At 36.6% G+C, this 19553-nt stretch overlaps 1 pseudogene; it reads left to right on the top strand.

The window, feature by feature from the left end:
• Positions 1–14961, top strand: part of LOC149138603 (transcription factor WER pseudogene) — a 43550-nt pseudogene extending 28589 nt beyond the window's left edge.
• Positions 14962–19553: the final 4592 nt, after the last annotated feature.

Raw genomic sequence — 19553 nt, 5'->3', positions numbered from 1 at the left:
ATTAATGCAATACATATTGTCAGGGGTTTTGAGCAGTTTCTTTCCCCTAGATAAATCTTTTTGCATCTGTGATGTTACCTTTTGCATGTGAATGATTCTTGTTTTAGATGGTGAATTAATTTCCACAGATCAGTAGTGTAGCTTCAAGTCTTGTGATTTAGTAATTTTCATGAGCAATTTTTAATCTACACATTAATTTTGACAATAAATGCACTTACGTAGTAGTAAATATCCTAAAAACACCACGGATCTACCAATCCCAAAGTAGAGAGAAGCAGGAAGATCCACAAGAGAAAAGGTTCAGATTAAATTCCACGTGAAACAACTAGCTAGTGCATCTCATATGGAACATAGAGAAGACCAACAAATAGCAGCTAAGATCCTCAGAAACCCCCCAATAAACCAATCCCAAATCAGAAAAGGAGTAGGAAGATCCACAATACCAAAGGTTAAGAATAAATACCACATAAACAACCATCTAGTGCGTCTCAGATAGACCAAAAAGTATACCAACAACTTGAGTGGAAAAAAAAATATTATTAGTGTACCTTGAAACAAAAAAACCAGTAGAGACCCCTTATATCGTGTAGAAACAGGATAAAAACTAAATCTAGATTAGATAATTATGCTTAGAAATATTTCACCCAATAACACCAACAAAGGCTACATTTAATCCCTCTACCTCAAAACCTGCGACCAAAATTATCGTGCTTGTGAATTTTATGACTGATACTTCCACAATCCAATCATTTATCATGAGCAGTTGCTTCTCGCAAAAGTTGTCATAGATATTTTGAGGTAGGCATATTGTCTACCAACCGATATTCTATAATTTTTCTCCATCATCCAATAGGTGAATCTAATCCATATTGTCGATGACAGTGATGAGTTTGTACACAACAATGTCCCGATAACAAGATCTAATGGATAGAAGTAGCGCTCAAAATAAATGAAATAATAAAAATAAGGAGATTAAAACACAATCGATCAAGATGCTAAAAAGTACTCCAATTATGTTATTGCCTATCCAGGTTTAGAGAAAGTGCCTCCATCTGTAAAAAACCCGGGTTAAAAATTGTGTAATAAAGTTAGTAAATGAAAAATAAGACCAAGGTAATGGGACACTTATTCCAAGCTGAATGTTGGGAAAAAAAATCCTGGTGTGTGTTCATTTGGTTATTATGGCTAAGAGAAATTAGAAAAGGAAATGGAAAAGGATTTGAAAAGGAAAGTGGCATTAATTGACATTTTATTTATAAAATAAAATAAAAAATAGCAGAAAAGGAAACGGAAAAGTCACAATTTTCACCCGAGGATGAAAATTAAGGAAAAATAATGGAAATTGAAGAAAATAGAGGCCTCATTGATAAAAAGGTTTATGAGGATTAGATCTTAACCTTTTGTCAGTTCAGTTTTGGAACTCTCTCTCTATTATCTCTACTGTCTCACACTCTCACACACTTAGATTATTCTTGGAGCACTCTAGTATTAGAGGAAGGAAGGCAAAGGAAGGATAAGAAAGAAAAGGGAAGCAAATATCAAGCAAGGAAGAGCAAGATAAAGCGGTTACCACGGGATTACATGTAGTTATCAAGTTACATGTATGATTTCCTTGCTAGATTTGGAATGCATGGTTTATGCATGTTTGTATTTAGATCTCTTTTTTTCATTGCATGGATTTTACTAGGTGTAACATTAATTTTCATCATTACCAGATACCCATGGTGTGATGGAGTTATTTTACTTAGTTGAGCTGGATTGTGGGATAGTTTCAAAACTGAGTGGGATGGTGTCAGGAAAAATCACAAGGCTTCACAATCCCTTGACTTGTAATAGTAGGATACATAGTAAAGCTTGGTTGTGAATACCCTCATTGGGCCTAGAAATCCCTTGACCGGTAATGGCAGGATACACAATAAATCCTAGAAGGTGGAGGTAGACAAATTCTACATGGTTTATCTGGAGAGATCTAAAGGCATCCATGCTTCTTTAGGGCCTAGTAATCCCTTAACTAGTATACGGTGGGATTGTGGTAATGGTTATAGTGTACATTTATTGTTTGGGCTTAGGAATCACTTGATGGGATACATGGAAAAGCCTGAGGAATACTTGATTGGTTTTTTTGCCAATCCCACATTCATGCTTGGAATATGGCATGAGGGTGATTGGATGAAGAAAAAATTTTGGTTCAACCCAATCTATAGTTTGATGTTACATGGAAATCCATAGCTTGGTTTCCTTTTCCATATGTTAATAAGAGATCTTTCCTCTTCTTTTTTTTTGTGTAAATGTAATTTTTATTATGTGGCTTTAATGGTTGCTCTATCATTATTTATTATGTTGGTTATAAGCATGGTTTATGACAGAGTTTGGTTATGGCTCGCGTCATGTTTTGATTAGTAAATAAAATGTTAATGGATGTATGACCCAATAGATGATAATGCAACAATTGTGATAGGGAATCAAATATTCTTGACGAAGTTGAGATAAGTATGAGGTCCCTATGTTCAGATATGTTGTTATGACCTATAGATTACATCTTCATGTTCTGTTTGAAGAAATGCCTGTCATGGCTAGTAGGGGTGATTTCATGTCCTTATTCAAGTTTTCGTATTAGTAGCATTGTCTCAATGTTATTTATCTTTTTTGGTTGAAGCAAGAGTCAGTCATTCTTTTTCATTAAGTAAGAAAATAATTTACATAAAGTAAAATCATCCACAAAGATCTATGGACCCTAAAAAATTCAGATCTATCTGCCAAAAGCAAGAACGCTCAACCTTACACCTCGAAAACTAAACCCTTGTAATACCCAAAAATTTTGGCAAAAGACAAAGATACGTGTCAAAATCACCAGACAAGCCTCTATTAATCTTGACCATCCAATCTCCTCCCTACATCCAACGGCTAAGGATGATATCGCACAGCACAGTCGCTCAGTGGTTAACGACCCGGCCCCACCAAATAGCACGATCGTTCCTGACCGTTGATCTGGCCCACGAGATCCGACAGTTGGGAATGATATTGCGCGATGCTAAAGCACCGAACAATAGCGTGCGATGAGGGTGGTATTTGATCCATCCCTCCTGCCACGTGTAATTAGCTGAGTGGAATCACACCAAAATAGCGATTACCACATCCTGCTTGAGAGTTATGCGATCAACCGAAAACTGCCAGGGGAGCGGTTTTGCATCCTCAAAAGGTGAATCTAGGGATTTCAGGCCATTGGAAAGACTGGAATCCCTCGCAATGAAATCTTTCTGCCTTAACCTGAAACAATGAACTATGTGAGTCCTTCCCCCTGTTTGACCAATCGGAAAACTGAGCTCACCTAGCCACTGACATACACAATGAATCTTAGTCATTGATCCACCGTGCTTGATCTAACAGCTAAGGATCATAACGCGCGAATCAATAGTGCTACTAGTTAACGTGCGATGAGGATGGTAAAATAAACCACTCTTCGGCCACGTGTAAGACGATGAGTGGGATCACTCCCAAATCTTAGAAGTCGCTTTCCTCTCAAGAGGCCCCTGATACACTGAAAACCAATCTGTGGGTAGATTAGCATCCTTGTATGGAGAATCAGGAATATTTTGGCTGCCACCAGAGCCTAGATTCTGGCCACTCATGCCTTCTCCTTTGCACCCAATTGTGAGTCCATGTGAAGTAAAACCCCAACCCTCCGGCCAACTACCCATGCGGTAGAAAGTGCTAAGCAACCCATGAAAGAACAAAAATAGGAAAAACTTGTGACTCATAAGAAAACCAAATTAACAGGATAGAGCCACCATGGTATTGATATGATACACCTTCATGTAATTGTCATCTTGGCAGGCGCACTATTCATTGAGACCATCCTGAGGCAACCCTTGCCAACACATCATGACCCTGTTATTGGTACACTTCACTCCTTGATTAGCCAGTAGATCTGCTAGTTTCTTGGCCTTGCTATGCACATGATTAAAACTTACCATGTGTAGGCCTCTAAGGTGGATCTAGATCCGTTGAAAGACCTGGATTAGCCTCCAGTGTTTTGAAACCTTCTCCAGTTCTCAGCCCCCACCAATTCTTTTGACTGTGTTGATGATTAACTCAGAGTCTGCTTCAATAATCACATTTTGCCAATTATCCTGCACCAAGAGTTCTAAGCACTGCTCCATAGCCATGGATTCTGCCATGTTATTTGAGGATCTACCTAGATGGCCATGGAAAATGGAAAGAATATTATTGGTTTCATCCCTTAAAACCCCTCCAATGCCCACCATACCCAGGTTTCCTTTTGAGGCCCCATCTATGTTATATTTTAGAAAGCCTATAGGGGGAGGATGCCAGAAGTCCTGCTTAGTATCCATTAACTTAACCGTTCTACTCAGGCCCTGTGGAATAATCCCCTGCATGCCCAACTGTCTTAGAATCCTCATATCACCTTCTGTAGGTGGATTCATAGGGGGATTTCACACAATGGTACCAACTGTTTCCCTTAGTTGAGCCAAGGTCTGCTCAAAAAGACATTGGAAGGGTCTTTTTCCACTTTGGAAAATTCTCTTATTCATTTCTTTCCAGACATTCCAAATAATGAAGTTGGGCGTAAGAGCCCAAGTTGAGCTAATAATTTCAAGATCTGAAAATTTTCACCTCCAATTGGTTAGGGTGTCGATGATACTCCCTTTATCCCTGTCTCTCTTTCGGAAGATGTTGGTCAAAGCATCCCACAAATTAGAGGTGAAGAAACAATTATTGAGGAGGTGTTCCATGGTTTCCTCTTGGGCCTCACAGAGCTGACATCTCGAAGGCCCCAGAGCACCCCTTTTCCTTATGTTATCCCATGTCAGAATTTTCTTATGATAGACTAGCCACATGAAGAGTTTATTCTTTATCCATCCTTGATGCCTCCATAGATTCTGCCAAATTCTATCCGGAGAAAGCGAATCAATCTCAAGGAGTTTGTGTTTTGCCTCCTTAAGATTAAAGGTTCCCTCATTGTTGTTACCCCACCTCAACTGGTCATGCCCCCCTGTCATTAGAGTCTTCCTTTGTTCCAACATCTGCATAAGAGCCTCTACTTTAGCTTTAAGGGGTTATCTACCCTGTAAACCATTTTCCTCCAATTTCTCCATTTTCTTGCATTATTGATTCAGTCCCAAAGATCTTTTACCTTTGATAATCCTTTGATGTCTGTCTCTCTCTTGAGGTGCACAAATTCCTCTTTTGGCACTATTGGTTCTTGTTGCCACTTATCCTCCCAAAATAGTGCCAAATCCCCCTCTCTGACTTCCCAGAAGCTATTCTTTTGTACTAAGCCTCTATTATCCTAGGCCTTATTATAGATGTATGAGTCATTTATATTTTTAGACATCCTTATTTGGTCATTAATTTTCCAAGAGCTAGCATATTTTTTTGTCCTGATACTAGCCCATTGAGCCATTGGTTCTTTGACCCATCTCCACCATAATTTAGCCCCTAAAGCCCTGCTTAGAACCTCTAGGTCATCCAAACCTAGACCTCCATGATTTTTGGGTTTGCAAATCTTTTCCCAAGGGAGTCCTGATAGCATGAAACTGCTATAGATTGGAGAATAGCATTTGTAAGCACCAACCTGCTAGCCAAGTTTAAGGATCTGATGGTCCAACTCTTGATTTTATCCTGCATCTTATTAATCACCGGCTCCCATATGCTCTTATGTAGAGGTTTAGTAGTTAGAGGGACTCCCAAATATTTTGAAGGTAGAAAATCCCTTTGAAAACCTAGAATCCTGGAAATATTCCTTTGCATAGCAATATCGGTATTAAACAAAAAGACCTTGGATTTGGAAAGAATAACCTCCATACCTGTGGCCATGGAAAAGTCACTTAGAATTTGTTTGTACGCCAAAGATTCTTTGACTGTAGGGATTCCCTGTAGCATGGTATCATCCAAAAATTGTTGATGAGTCAAGGTCTGTCCGTTCTTCGAAAGTTTCAGACCCTTGATTTTGCCTTCTTCTTTTGCCTGCTTAATCGATCTACCAAGTCCTTCCGTCATGAATATAAAGAGAAAGGGAGAGAGAGGATCTCCTTGCCTGAGGGCTATTGAGGGAATAAAAATCTCGGAGGGAGAACCATTTACCAAAATTGAAAAGTTGGAAGAAGTTACCAGAGCCATGACCCATCTAACCCAATTATGATCAAACCCAAAAGCAATAAGAACCCTCCTTATATAGGTCCAGTTCAACTTATCAAAGGCTTTAGCTAGGTCGAACTGCATGATCATTCCAACCTTCTTGTTGCTAGTCAGAGAGTGCACCACCTCCTGTGCTTGAATGATATTGTTGAGAATTTATCTACCTTCCACATAACCAGATTGTTCCCCGGACACAAGAGTGGGGAGAAAAGGTTTGAGTCTATTGGCCACAACCTTAGATATGATCTTGTAAACCACATTGCACAATGCTATGGGTCTAAACTTATCCAGAGTTAGGGCGATGTCCTGTTTAGGGATCAGAGAGATGAAGGAGGTGTTGGGTGCCTTCAGAATAGTTCCATTCCTCCTGGAATCTTCTAGTCCATTCAAAATATCCCGTTTTACAATATTCCAGAAAGCTTTAAAGAAATCCACATTAAAACCATCAGGGCCCGGTGCTTTACCATTCTACATTTCCTTGAGGAAATCAGTGATTTCCTCTTCAGTTATTGGCCTATTGAGGTTCAACTTATCCTCTTTGGACACTAGTCTTGGTATGCATCTTGTTAGTTCCTTGATGAAAGGCTCTCTGTTTGGATTGGTTTCCTTTACAATCCCATGAAAGTGTTGAACTAACACAACATCAATTTCTTCATGGGTGTTGAGTAGTTGCCCTCCCTTATCCTTGATCGAAGAGATTCTATTATGAGCTCAGTTTGCCAACGTTGATCTGTAGAAAAATCTGGTGTTTCATTCTCCTTCTTTTAATCATTGCACTCTAGATTTTTGTCTCCAATATATCTCTTCTTATTTACAAAGGTTCTCCCAATCTTGCTGGAGTATGGTGGCTCTGCCATTGCTGTCTTTATCAAAGCCATCTTTGATAAGGGATTGGTTGAGGATCTAAAATTTGTTTTCTACAGCTCTTTTTCCTTAAAAAATGTTGCTAAATTCATTCTTGTTCCAATCTTTTAGCCTGAGCTTGATATGTTTTTCTCTTTTGTGAATAAGAAACATACTTGTACCCTGAATATGTAAATCTTCTAACCACCAACTTGAAATATTGTTAATGAAATCTGGATGGGTGAACCAGATATTCTCAAATCTAAAAGGTCTATTCCTGGGAGTACCAATGCCTCTGATCTCCAGTTGAATTGGCCAGTGATCGGATCCTCCATAGGGGAGAATCCTTGCTTCCATTCCTTTATCATTGAGTATAAGGTCCTCAGAGATGATAAATCTGTCTAACTTTGAGGCAACAAGGGAATCTCCGCCTCTTCTATTGTTCCAAGTAAAGAGACCATTACTTGAAGCAATGTCTACCAGCTTCGTAGTGTCCTTAAAAGAATGAAAAGCTGAGGAATCCTTCTTTAGAGATCTGGTGCCCCATTTTTTCTTCGATAGTGATTTGATCATGTTGAAGTCCCCACCCATAATCCATGGTATCTTTGCATATCTTTCTCTGAGCTCCATAAGAGAATCCAGAAACCTGAGTTTGTCATCCATTCTTTGAGGGCCATAAACATTCGTGACCAGACAGGTCTCCCGATCCCCCACAGGTTGAACAACCACTGATAAGTAGTTTCTAGAATCTTTTGCATCTATGATACAAATCTTTAGGGGATTCAAAAGAGTAAGAATGCCACCTGCTGTGTTTTCTGCCTTGACTTCTAGGAACTCAAATCGATTGAGCCATTTGCTATAAAGTTCTTTTATTCTCTGAATGGAACATTTAGTTTCGTGGATAAAAATAATATCTGGAGCTTCTTGTTTCATTCTATTACTAAGTAATCTTTGCTTCCTTTTACTACCTAGGCCCCTGATGTTCCAAGAAGTGAACTTCATCATTAAAGATTTGTGAAAGAGTAACTGGTTAGGTCTTTCATCTTACTTGAATCTATCATTAGCTTTGAACATTCCATTAGCAGTTCATTTTTCTTTTTTCTACCTCTTTTCTTTCCGGGACATGTAGGTGCTAACCCTGGGGTGTTTTATAAAGATTTCACACCTTTGTTACCCTGTTTTTCCATGTTACCTTGCCTGTCCACCCCTATAGCCTGGGTTTTCCGTAGGTATAGCTGTTGTACTCTAGAGAATTCTTCTTGAGGTGACAAGTCTAACCCTCCCGTGGTTCCCTATTTTAAGACCCCTTCCAAATCTAGATGCTCTCTATCCAGAATCTCCTTCAGTTCGTGGTCCTCCATTTCCATCTCCCTCTGGGTCATTTCCTAATCCATATCCAATTCTACATCACTCATCATAGCCTCTTTCTGTGTATTATTATTCTTTGTTTGGTTTTTGTCTTCCTCTGTCTCCTTCTCCTCTGGACCTCCCTCCATTCCCTGATCTCCTTTTTTTATCTCCTCTTCCTCCTCGAGAACTTGGGAAGTGTTCAACTTAACTTGAGGCCCTTCTGCTTGATGTTGCTTAAGTCCCCTTTTGCCTCATTTTCCTCTATGGCTCACTTTTTGAAAGCTTTCCATATCTTTCATTATGGAAGCTTTGCTCTTATTCTCTATTTTACTAAGAGGGCAATCCCTGAAAAGGTGCCCATGCTCATGGCATCTGTGACATCTAAAGGGAATATGTTCATGATCTACTGTTTTCACCCATTCTTCATCAAAAACTTATAATATCACCTCATCCAGTAGAGCTCCGGAGAGATCCATTTCTACACAGATTCGTTCAAAGGAAGTGTATTTTCCTTTTCTAGTGGGTTCAGAAGCTTTGATAAAACGTCCTAATTTATTACCTATGGCTGTTAACAATTCTACTTGCTAGTAATCAAGAGGAAGGGAGTAAAGTCTTACCCAAACTGGAACTGATGTGAAAGTCTCCTTCTCCGAGACAAAATTCATCATCCACGGCCTCATATAGAGGCCAATAGCTATGTAGAAGTAGGTCCCTCCTTCAAACACTCTATCTTTATCCTCAATATTTGTGAAGACCACGGTAAAGAATACTTTTGACCCAAGATGTAGGTCGATGCTCCCTTTGGGTTTCCAATGGTATTTAATCCATGCCTGTAAATCCCTTTCAGTGGGCCATACTCCCATGAATTTACAAATGATCGCATAAGCCCGCATGTGGTCCCTTTGTGCCTGCAGAGCAGGATCATCTAGAACTACTCTAGGAGTGACCTCAGTTTTGGGTTTACAAGGTCCTTTATGTGCCTTGGTTTTTGCTCCCTTTTCCTTGTATTTTTCTCCCTTTTCTTTTGTTCATTTATTCTCTCAATCTTTGACCCCCTCTTTCTCTTCTTCCCGGCTTTTTGTTCCTTCTTCAGCAAGACCTCTGACCTCTTCCATTGGCTTCTTACCTCGGCTGGCAACAACCTACTTGTAGGAGGGAGTGGAGCTCCCTCATCCCCACCCTTCAATGGAGTTAAATGCTTGCTACAAACTTTCAACCCTAGCTATCTATCGCACGCCTTCTCAGCCTCCCACCAGAGGTCTCAATGTTATTTATTATTTCTGGAAGTTTCACGAAGTTCTGGGCAGAGGCTTGAGTCGTAGCCATGGAAATTGGCTCAAAGTTCAGGGTCACTTCCACAAAACTACTAGGAAAATGCCACAATCACATAGATTCCTTGATTTGGTAGCTAATGGAGGCCTCAGTCGTACAAAAGGATTGTCATGTGAGTGATTGGGGGTCTAGTTCAGTCAATAAACAAGTTCTCTCAAGGCTTCAACACTTGGAGGGGTTGGTTGCTCTTGGAGGTTCTATAGCTCTTGAGGGAGGTCTTAAAGTGTTGGTATGTTGGATCCACTTCCTTAATGTTATATAAGAGGTTGAGTCATATCATAGTAACTCTTCATCACATGTTTACCCTGGTAGGACGGTTAACTTGGGTAAGTGTGGGAGGATGGTATTACACCATCACTCCTGTCACCAAGCACACCTCTCTTCTCTACCTCCATTGCCCTAAATACCATCATTTTTTGTTGACATCCATCACTCTACTTCCTGAAGAACCCATTAACATCATAAAGATGGACCGCTAATCCTTTACTCTTTTTACTAGAGACTCATATCGAAAAATTTAAGACAAAATTAAATTTTAAGACATAATTTTTGTTTTGTCTTAAAAAATTGTCTTAAAAGCTCCCTTCATGTGGTAGTGTTGAATGCAACGACAAACATGTTGTGTCTAATTGTATCAGTAGATATCAAAGTGACAGAAGATGAATTCATTTCCAGGAAATATTTCTAGGAAATGGTGTCGCTCTCTTCAGAGTCGACTACCCACATAAAAGAAAGAGCCTGACAAATCATTGTCTTTATATAAGATAACGTGTATGGTAAGTGAAATAGAAACCTTGGTATAGGCACAAAATAGTAGGATCCTGCAAGACAGCAAACTTAGGGCACACTGTTAGAATCAATTTTGTAGGTGTTAGATAATATTGTCTTAAATTTTTATGGTTTTGTCTTAATCATTAATTGTCTTAAATGGGTTGCATCTTAATTTGCATTGCCTTAAGTGGCTATTGTCTTAAGTATAAAATTTTGTCTTAAATTATTTTCTTCTCAAACTATTTTTGTTTTGAATAAAAAGTTGTCTTAAAGTATCTTCTTCTTAAACTATTTTTGTCTTAAATATAAAATTTTGTCTTAAAATATTTTTGTCTCAAAGTGTTTTTTCCTTGAATATAAAGTTTTGTCTTAAGATATATTGGTCTCAAAATAATATTGTCTTATATTTTATATTTAAGACATGTCAGTTGATATTAAATTTTAATGTAAAATAACCAAAATAAAAAGTGACTTTTTAGGACAAAATATTTATTTCGTCTTTAGAAAATGCCTTAAAAGTGTGCTTCATATAGTATTTTATGTAGAATGAAGATTGATTGAAAATGACTATTTTTTTCTTTATATAAGTTTTAATGTCAAATATTATTAAGTGAAAAAAGTCAATCAATCAAAAGGGATAATGGTAGCTAACTACAAAGTGGAAGCATATACATCTAAATGCTAGATTACATAACTGATTTACCAGATCAGTTTACATTATGAGATTAAATTAACACAATGAAACAAATGCTATTTTTTTCAATAATTTATTGTCAAGATGATAATTTATTGTTAAGATAATATAACATCGAGAAATAGTCATATGGGTGAAAAGAATGAAGATGGAATATAAATGAAATAGTATAAAGGCTAAAACTAATATGTAATGTGAAGTATAGCATTTTTTTATATAGGGAAAGACTTTGGAGTTAGCTATGTGAAGGAAAGACAATTTAGAGTTAACATGGACATAAGCAAAACCTTCAAAACGTCAAGGAGCAGCAAGAATGTTTGGATTGTGTAAGGTTCAACAACATAATGGATATACGGAGTAGGTTGTATATAAAGAAACTCATGTGGCTAGGAGGCTTCTTGCAGAAAAAAACTTTTGTAGTAGTGATCAAGATAAGTAACTAGGCAGTGTAGAAGGACTGCAGTAGCAACAAGTTGTTCACGTGTGTAGCCACAAAATTGATTTAGTGGATGGAATAGTTGAATAATAGAAGGATCTGATGAAAGATAACATGGTTAGAAAATGTAGGTCAAGGTACATATCTCATTAGATCTAGAAGAGAGTGATGATATGGATGAAAAGAACGAAGATAGAGTAATCAGAGTGGTATATAGTGAAGGAGTTAATGTATGATGTGTTAACACCCTATGGTAATTTGTCCAAGGGATTTCTCTAGTAAGTTGTAACCCTTTTTGTTCATGCAAACATGTTGTGCAAGACACAGTTGTAAGACCTTAAGAGATCTCTCATGCAGACATGCATTGCAATGGATGATGGAGTCATCAAGTTATGGAATGAATCACTTGGAGAGGTACAGGTGATTGGTGTACTAGTATATTGGCATGACGGGGGTGGGGGTGCAGGAGATGGGGGGGTTGAATGTGGTGACTCAGATGAGATGGCTGATTAATGAATCTAGTTCAATCTCTTGCAGTCAAGTTTCAGAGGGTTATTGTTAGGGTGGATCAGTCAAGTTACGAGTGGTTTCAGGTCGTAGGTTTATGGGAATCCATGGTTTTTCTCATGTTATTTATAATTGTTGTAGCCTATTTATAGGCCAAAAAATCCCATGATTATTCGTATTACTATCACACGGGATCAAGTTAGTGGTGGTTTTAGAGTCCATGTTTATGGTCAACACATGGTTTTTCCCATGGTATTTATCTTTGATGTAACCTAGTTATAAGCCCAAAAATATCCATGAGTATTCATCTAGCTAGTGGGATAAAGGGACTTGCCTTTAGACACCACCACTTCTCTAAGGGCTCTCATGACCCTAACATTTATTTCAATATTTATTCAGTACTTTAATACATGTTTCCTTTCCAAAATTTCATATAATTATGAGTAATGAATAATAAATGGATTGTAGAGATTTGATATATAGTAAACGTTCATTATAGTTTTAATAATAGTTATATAAAGTGTTAATATTTTTTTTTTAAATAGTTATCTCTTTTTAACTTTCAATTGAATTTAAAAAAGCTATTCCATTAAATTAAATTAAGATATATATAAAACATTTTAACTATGAAATGAATAATAAGTTTTGAGGATGTTATATTTATAGGTTGTAGTATTGACTTACAGTATTGTGACAAAAGCATATTTACCAATTAAAACCATCCATAATAAAAGAAAGATAAATCTTCAATCATTATAATCTTATTATTATTATTTTTAATATATATAATTCTTTTGATAATTAATGTTAAATATAGTTAATTTTTATGATTTTTATTTTATTTTATTTTAACAACTCTCCTTGACAGTCGAGTGTGCCAATGCACCCTTTAGGGGGCTCGACTGATAAGGAGAGGAGAGGGAGAGGAGAACACCCTTTAGGGGGCTCGACTGTTAAGGAGAGGAGAGGAGAGGTGCTCGACCATAAGGTCCGTGAGGGGCTCGACTGTTAAGGCTATAATGTATTATAAGATTCTAACAACAAAAAATTAAACTAAACATGATTGAATTGCAAAAAAAACATGATAATTATACAATTTTAGATGGATATTAATAACATAGAACTCAAACAAAATTATATAAAATTCATTCCATTGTTAGTAAGAAGATTACTTAATCAAATCTCACTGTCTTAGTTTCATTATCCCATAGTTATGCAACATGTTTTTACATTCAATTTATGAACTAACCCTAAGTTCATCCAAAAAAATATATATATATTAATTAATTTTTTTAATTAGTTTTTTATACTAATTGCGCAAATCCATAATTTTACTAATCCAAACTAATTCAAGATATTGTACTAATTATGCAAGTCCATAATTTTACTATTTCCAAACGAATACAAAGAAATTCTGCATACAAATTGAAGAAGACATACCTTTTCTATTCATATTTCGATAGTTGGCTGAGTTCTGATGGAAATCCATAATCATGTAAAAATACATGACGTTCGCTCTGAGTTTTCTCCGTAAATATTTGAATCCAAACCAATACAAAGACATTATGCGTACAAATTGAAGAAGACATATCTTTTGTTATCATCATTTCTATAGTGTAACTGAGTTATAATGGCAATCCATCATCATGTGAAAATACATGACGTTGGCCCTGTGTTTCTCTGTAAATATTTGAAGACAACCATAATCGTTGATTTCCTCTTAATAGAATAATTTTTAGATGTTATTAGAAATAATGAATGGTTTGTTTGAATAGTGTTTAATTTTCATTAGAACCTTTATGTTTTCTGTGAATTTATTATTAATTGAACAATGAAACAGAATTTCAAGACCTTATACATTATTCTTAAATTAGTTAAATAATTATTTTAATTACAAGTTATTTTATATTAATTATTAGTAATTACATAAAAAATTCAGTCTGTCTGTTATTAATTATTCATGAAGCATTTTTAAAAAAGTACACATAGCCACAAACGAATGCGATACCTCTGCAGTCTATTTTACGACTTCAAAAGTAAGCTAATTTAATTCCTATCGTGAAAAACATGAAACATGTGTGAAGTTTTTGAAATGCGTTGAAACTGGTTTTGTTTAGTATACGTCAATTTAGCATAAAACAGTTCTTAATTAGTTCACTGCTTTAAGGATAATAGGATAATTAGTAAGCATGGAAGATCCTAATTCTGAAGTAATGAAAGTGTTAACGTTGGTTACAAACCCGAAAAAATCGGGTAGGTCTGTAATGTTTTCCCACCGTGGATAAAAAAGAAAAAAGATCAACACGCTTCTCGGTGCAATAAATCGAGACGAATATGAACCTGTGTTACTTTTTTTCTCTTTGCATCACATATGTAAGTGCTTCCATCTAAATTTCGTATTGCAAACATTCAAAGTAACCAACATAGAAAAGACTGTTTTATTTTATGTGTTTGCAGCTGGTCGTTAATAGCAGGACGATTGTCGGGGCGTACTGGCCATGACATCAAGAATTACTGGAGCACTCATATGCGCAAAAAACATGCACTTGAGAATAATGTCAGCAATAGTAAAACCGTAGGTTTTGGTACCATGAAAGAGACAGTTTCATACAAAAAGGGAACTGAAATGAACTCTGGTTCCCTAAGAAAGCCAATAGCCGTTGGACCGCAAGAAGAGTCGGTTAGAGACCATCAGTCTGATCAGCTCATTAAAGACCTCCTTCTGAGCGTTGACAGTGTGGACTTCGACACATCCAATATATCGTTAGACTTCGATCCACCCTTACCTCCACCAGAATTTTCGACAGATTTCAGCATTGAGGATTGCGAAATTAAGGGCACTATGGTTATAGTCAACCATATAATGTAAAAATGAACCCCCAGAATAAGCTTCTGTAAGGATTCCATCTATTTTGATCTTTGCTTTCTTTGGAACTTGATCCACCAGAACGCAGAAAAAAGAAGTGAGCAAGTTATTATATATATATCTATAGATATATAAAAGCATGGAAACGATGGGATTATCCCTTTATCAATCTTGGTCATAAATAGTTCAGTGACCAGAACTCGACATGCTTCGTTGTTGGGTCATATCAATGGTTATATATTTTTTCGTTCCATGAGCAGAACTCGACCTGCTTCCCTGTTTTCGTCATATCAATGGTTGTACATTTGTGAATTCCTATTGAATTTGAGTGTAATGTCATAGATTTGCTGCTTAAATTAGTTGACCTTAATGTGTACAAATATTTTACTTTGCTCATTGCATGTTAGATTAATTTTTTTTTTTCACAAGAAAAAAAAGACATTTTTCATTAATGAAATAAAAAGTTACGTAATTCAAATACAATCTGCAGTTGAATCTGCAGTTGCCCTTGAGGAAGGGCGACAAAACTATGTCTATGTGAGGAAGAACAGAGAAAGAATGTAGTATATAGAACATCATAGGAGCTAAGAAGCAAGGAAACAACTAAGACTAAATCTTTTAATACTTTCAAAATCACCTTTTTACACTTATATTATATAATAATTATATACTCATATATATTAGTACAATTGATAGATGTATATGAAGCATATATACAATTATATTTTCCAATGTGGTTGATGTGGGTAGATAGATTTTATCAATCACATTAATAATTATTATATATATATATATATATATATATATTTTTTTTTTTCCACTGGAAAAATCAGTAATTTTCATTAAGATTAGAAAATTACATATAGTAGATGCCTTGGCATTGCTGTGATGTTCATAGTAACAAAACTTGTCCTGCTAATCAGGAGCTAATAATCAATCTACTAGACAATCTAGACTTTCCTACCTCCTGCCTTTCTTTTTTTCCACTTTCCGCCAACCTTCATTGTTGGGTGTGGAAGTTACAATAGTCATTTGAAGTTCGTTTGTGTCAGTCATGATTTCTTTTTCAGAATCTGATCCTGTTGAAGAGTGTGCTCTCTTGCTGCTCCCGACTTCCTGTCCTGTGTTCTCAAATTGTTGCTGTGGTTTGCTATCATTTGGATCTGTAGCATACTCAATCAGATTTCCATTTATCTGTGGGTATTGTGTGCTGCTTTCATTTTTGTTTTCTGGGTTATTTCCTTCTTCTGCATCTTCTTGAGGTATACTGGTGTCTTCCTTCATCTGTTCCTCTTCTATGTCCTCTGTCCATGTGGCTGAAAACTGCCAGCCTTTTGATTTTGGGGGCTGTCTTCTTTTCCTTTCTTTTTTATTTTGTGGGCAGGCACTCTGAAGATGTCCAGTTTGTCTGCATATACGGCAGCGAAAGGCAGTGTTTTCGTAATCAAGTGGCTGTTTCCATTGCTTCCCATTGTGGAGTAAGAGGATGTGTTCCGGTAGTCCTTGACTGAGATCGACCTCCACGCAGATCCTGGCGAAGGTGTAGATATCCTTTGACAGTCGCTCGCTGTCTACTTTTAGGAATGTCCCCAAAGCATTGCCAATGCCTTCTAGTACTTTGTAGTGCCAAAAATGTATAGGTAGATTGAACAGTTTTACCCATACAGGCATTTTGGAGACCACCATGTTGTTGGGATCGAAATCTGGGAACCAGGGTTTTACAAACAGGCCTGCATTGCCCCAGAACCATGGCCCTTCGTTTAATGCATATTCCTTGTCCTTTATGGTATCAAATTTGACAATGAAGAATCCTTTTGAGCATAAATGAATGTCACAGCTTTCTGTCCATATGGAGTAGATCCATTGACGGAGAGCTTCTGGTTTGGGCCAGAATCCATTAAATCTGCAAACCACTGCTTTGGTTAGATAATCAGTGTGTATTTCGTTTACCTCTGGTATAGCAATAGTTAAGGCTGGATTATGTGTTGTCTGCTCCACAATGTAGGCCCCAGGTATTGTAGTTTGCTGCTCTGTTTTCATTTGTGGTTCTACCTTCCCTTTTAGTGCATCTTTGAAGGATGCTGGTCCTTTTGAGCTTGTGCCGGAACAGCCTCCTCGTATCCTTGTGCTAAGGCATATTGTTGAGTTGTTTCCTATTCCATATTCTATTAGGTTGCGATCTTCCTGCAATACTTTTCCTGAGTGGACAAGAAGCTGTTTGCACGGAGTTATTCCAGTTCTTTCTTGTATCCTCTGTTTGAGGATGATTATCTCCTCCCCTTTTCCTATTCTGATGCATAGTGTAATTCCTTCCATGGATCTGATGAAGATATTGTTTTTTGTTTCTTCCGGCAACTTTGCCGATGAGTGTAATTCCAGATCTGGCCTGCATTGAGGTAGATCTGCTCCACGGGGGTCTAGATCTGATAGCCCATGACCCGATCTGTGCCCAAGTACTGTAGTTCGCTGAGGATCAGTCTGCCAGATCAAATTCCTGAAGACGCAGGCTCTGCTTCCTATCCGGGGCGTAAATGGGGGTTGATTAACAGTGCGCGGTTCTAGTTTTTGGATCTCGAGGCTCGATCTCAGCTCCATGCCACGGATCAAGTAAAATAATGCCCGATCTGGGCTCAATGGCACTTGCTCAAGTAGGCTATTAACGAGATCTGCAGCCTGTATATACAGATACGGGTTCTGATGAGCAATATTTTTAAAATTTCTTTTTCTTACCTCCAGGGTTTTGTCGCCGTGGGCTTCTAGTCCTCGTATCTGCACCAGTATACCCCTGCATATCAAAACGCAGTGATTGAGGGCCCTCCGCTCTGATTCCGGACGCGTTTCGCAGCGATTTGCGGTGCTGCATTTGCTGGGTGCCAGATCTATTCGTTGCTCTGATCTCAAACTGCGCCGGGAGCCTTCTTGCGCCTGTGGAGCGATAGGCAGGTACAGGGCCGTCGCCAATCTCGCCGATCTCGTATCCTTCGGATCGAAACTCGCTATGCTTGCTTTCGCCATCGCCCCGGTTTCCATATATATATATATATATATATATATATATATATATATATATATATATATATATATATATATATATATATATTTATATTTAAAGACCAACTATTTATGATTATTAATAACTATATAACTAATAACAACCATATTGTTATATATTTATATATTTATGATTATTATAATAATATTATATTATCTATTAAAATAATATTAAGTTACTCTAGCCCCAAGGGTTAGCTCAATCGGTCAAGCCGGGGCCTCGCCAATGGGAGGTCACAGGGTCGAAACCCAAAAGCTCTTGGGGTTAGGTCTGTGATGGCCGAGGGGTGTGACCCCCTTCGGGTGGGGTCCACCCTAGAGACTTCCGATCCTGGATGTAGCGGACCACTGACCATGATATCCGTGAACCAGAAGTGAAAAAAAAAAAAAATATTAAGTTACTCTATAATATTTTATTAAATAGTATTTAATTTTAAATTATTTAATATAATTTAAATATTTAATAATAATATTAACCCATAATAATATTAGTAATATTAATTAACAATAATAATCTTAAGAACAATAATTATTTTAGTAAATGTGATTGATATACGCATAAGGCTTCATTTATATTTATGACACAAACCATTAATAAATATATAATAATAATAATAATATTTTTTTATGAAATGTAAATAAATAAATATTTATTTTATTAAAAATAAATAAATTTTAATATTATTTTTAGAAAAAATATAAATATTTTTATTTATAAAATAATAATTTACTAATAAATAATAGTTAAATAGTTAATTTCTCTTAAACAATAATAACATTTTTTAATTAAATATTATTAAATAGTAATAATATTAATATTAATTAATTAAATAAAAATAATAATAATATTTAATTGTTTGTCACAATGTGACGTTGGACCATGGTTGACCGTGGTTTTCCGTGGTTGATTTTCATGTTGAGACAACCTTTGTCACAAAGCAACATTTGAGTATGGTTGACCATGGTTGACTATGATTCCCCATGTTTGATGGAAAGAAATAACAAACCATTGGGATTAATACTAAAAAGCTACGATTGACCATGGTTGACCATGTTTGATTCTATAAAACATGGTTGACCATGATCAGCCATCGCTGACCATGGTTGATAATGATTGTCCATGATTTTTATTTGGAGACAATTTTTGTCAGAATGCGACATCCCACCATGGTTGACCATGGTTGATATTATAAACCCAAGTTAATAATAAGCCCAATGGATTGATATTATGAACCCAAGGGAAAAATAAACCCAAGGGACTAATATTATAAAGCCAAGGTATAAAATCGCTAATATAAATGTTAAAACTACTAAAATAAACATGGTTGAGCACGATTTATTTTCATATTGAGACAATCGTTGCACAATGTGACATTAGACCATGGTTAGGGATGACTGAACATGGTTGATTATGGTTAGCCATTACTGAATAATATTAAAACTTAGGAATATGATTCCTTAGATCAATAAACCCAAAGGATTGATATTATAAACCTAAGGGATAACAATTATAATCCCAATGAATATAAACCCTAACATCAATA

Source organism: Pinus tabuliformis, chromosome X, assembly GCF_031772625.1.
Source record: "Pinus tabuliformis cultivar Carrire ecotype Pingquan chromosome X, CPIR1, whole genome shotgun sequence".
Taxonomy (NCBI): Eukaryota; Viridiplantae; Streptophyta; class Pinopsida; order Pinales; family Pinaceae; genus Pinus; species Pinus tabuliformis.
This window is presented reverse-complemented; position numbering and strand designations above follow the sequence as displayed.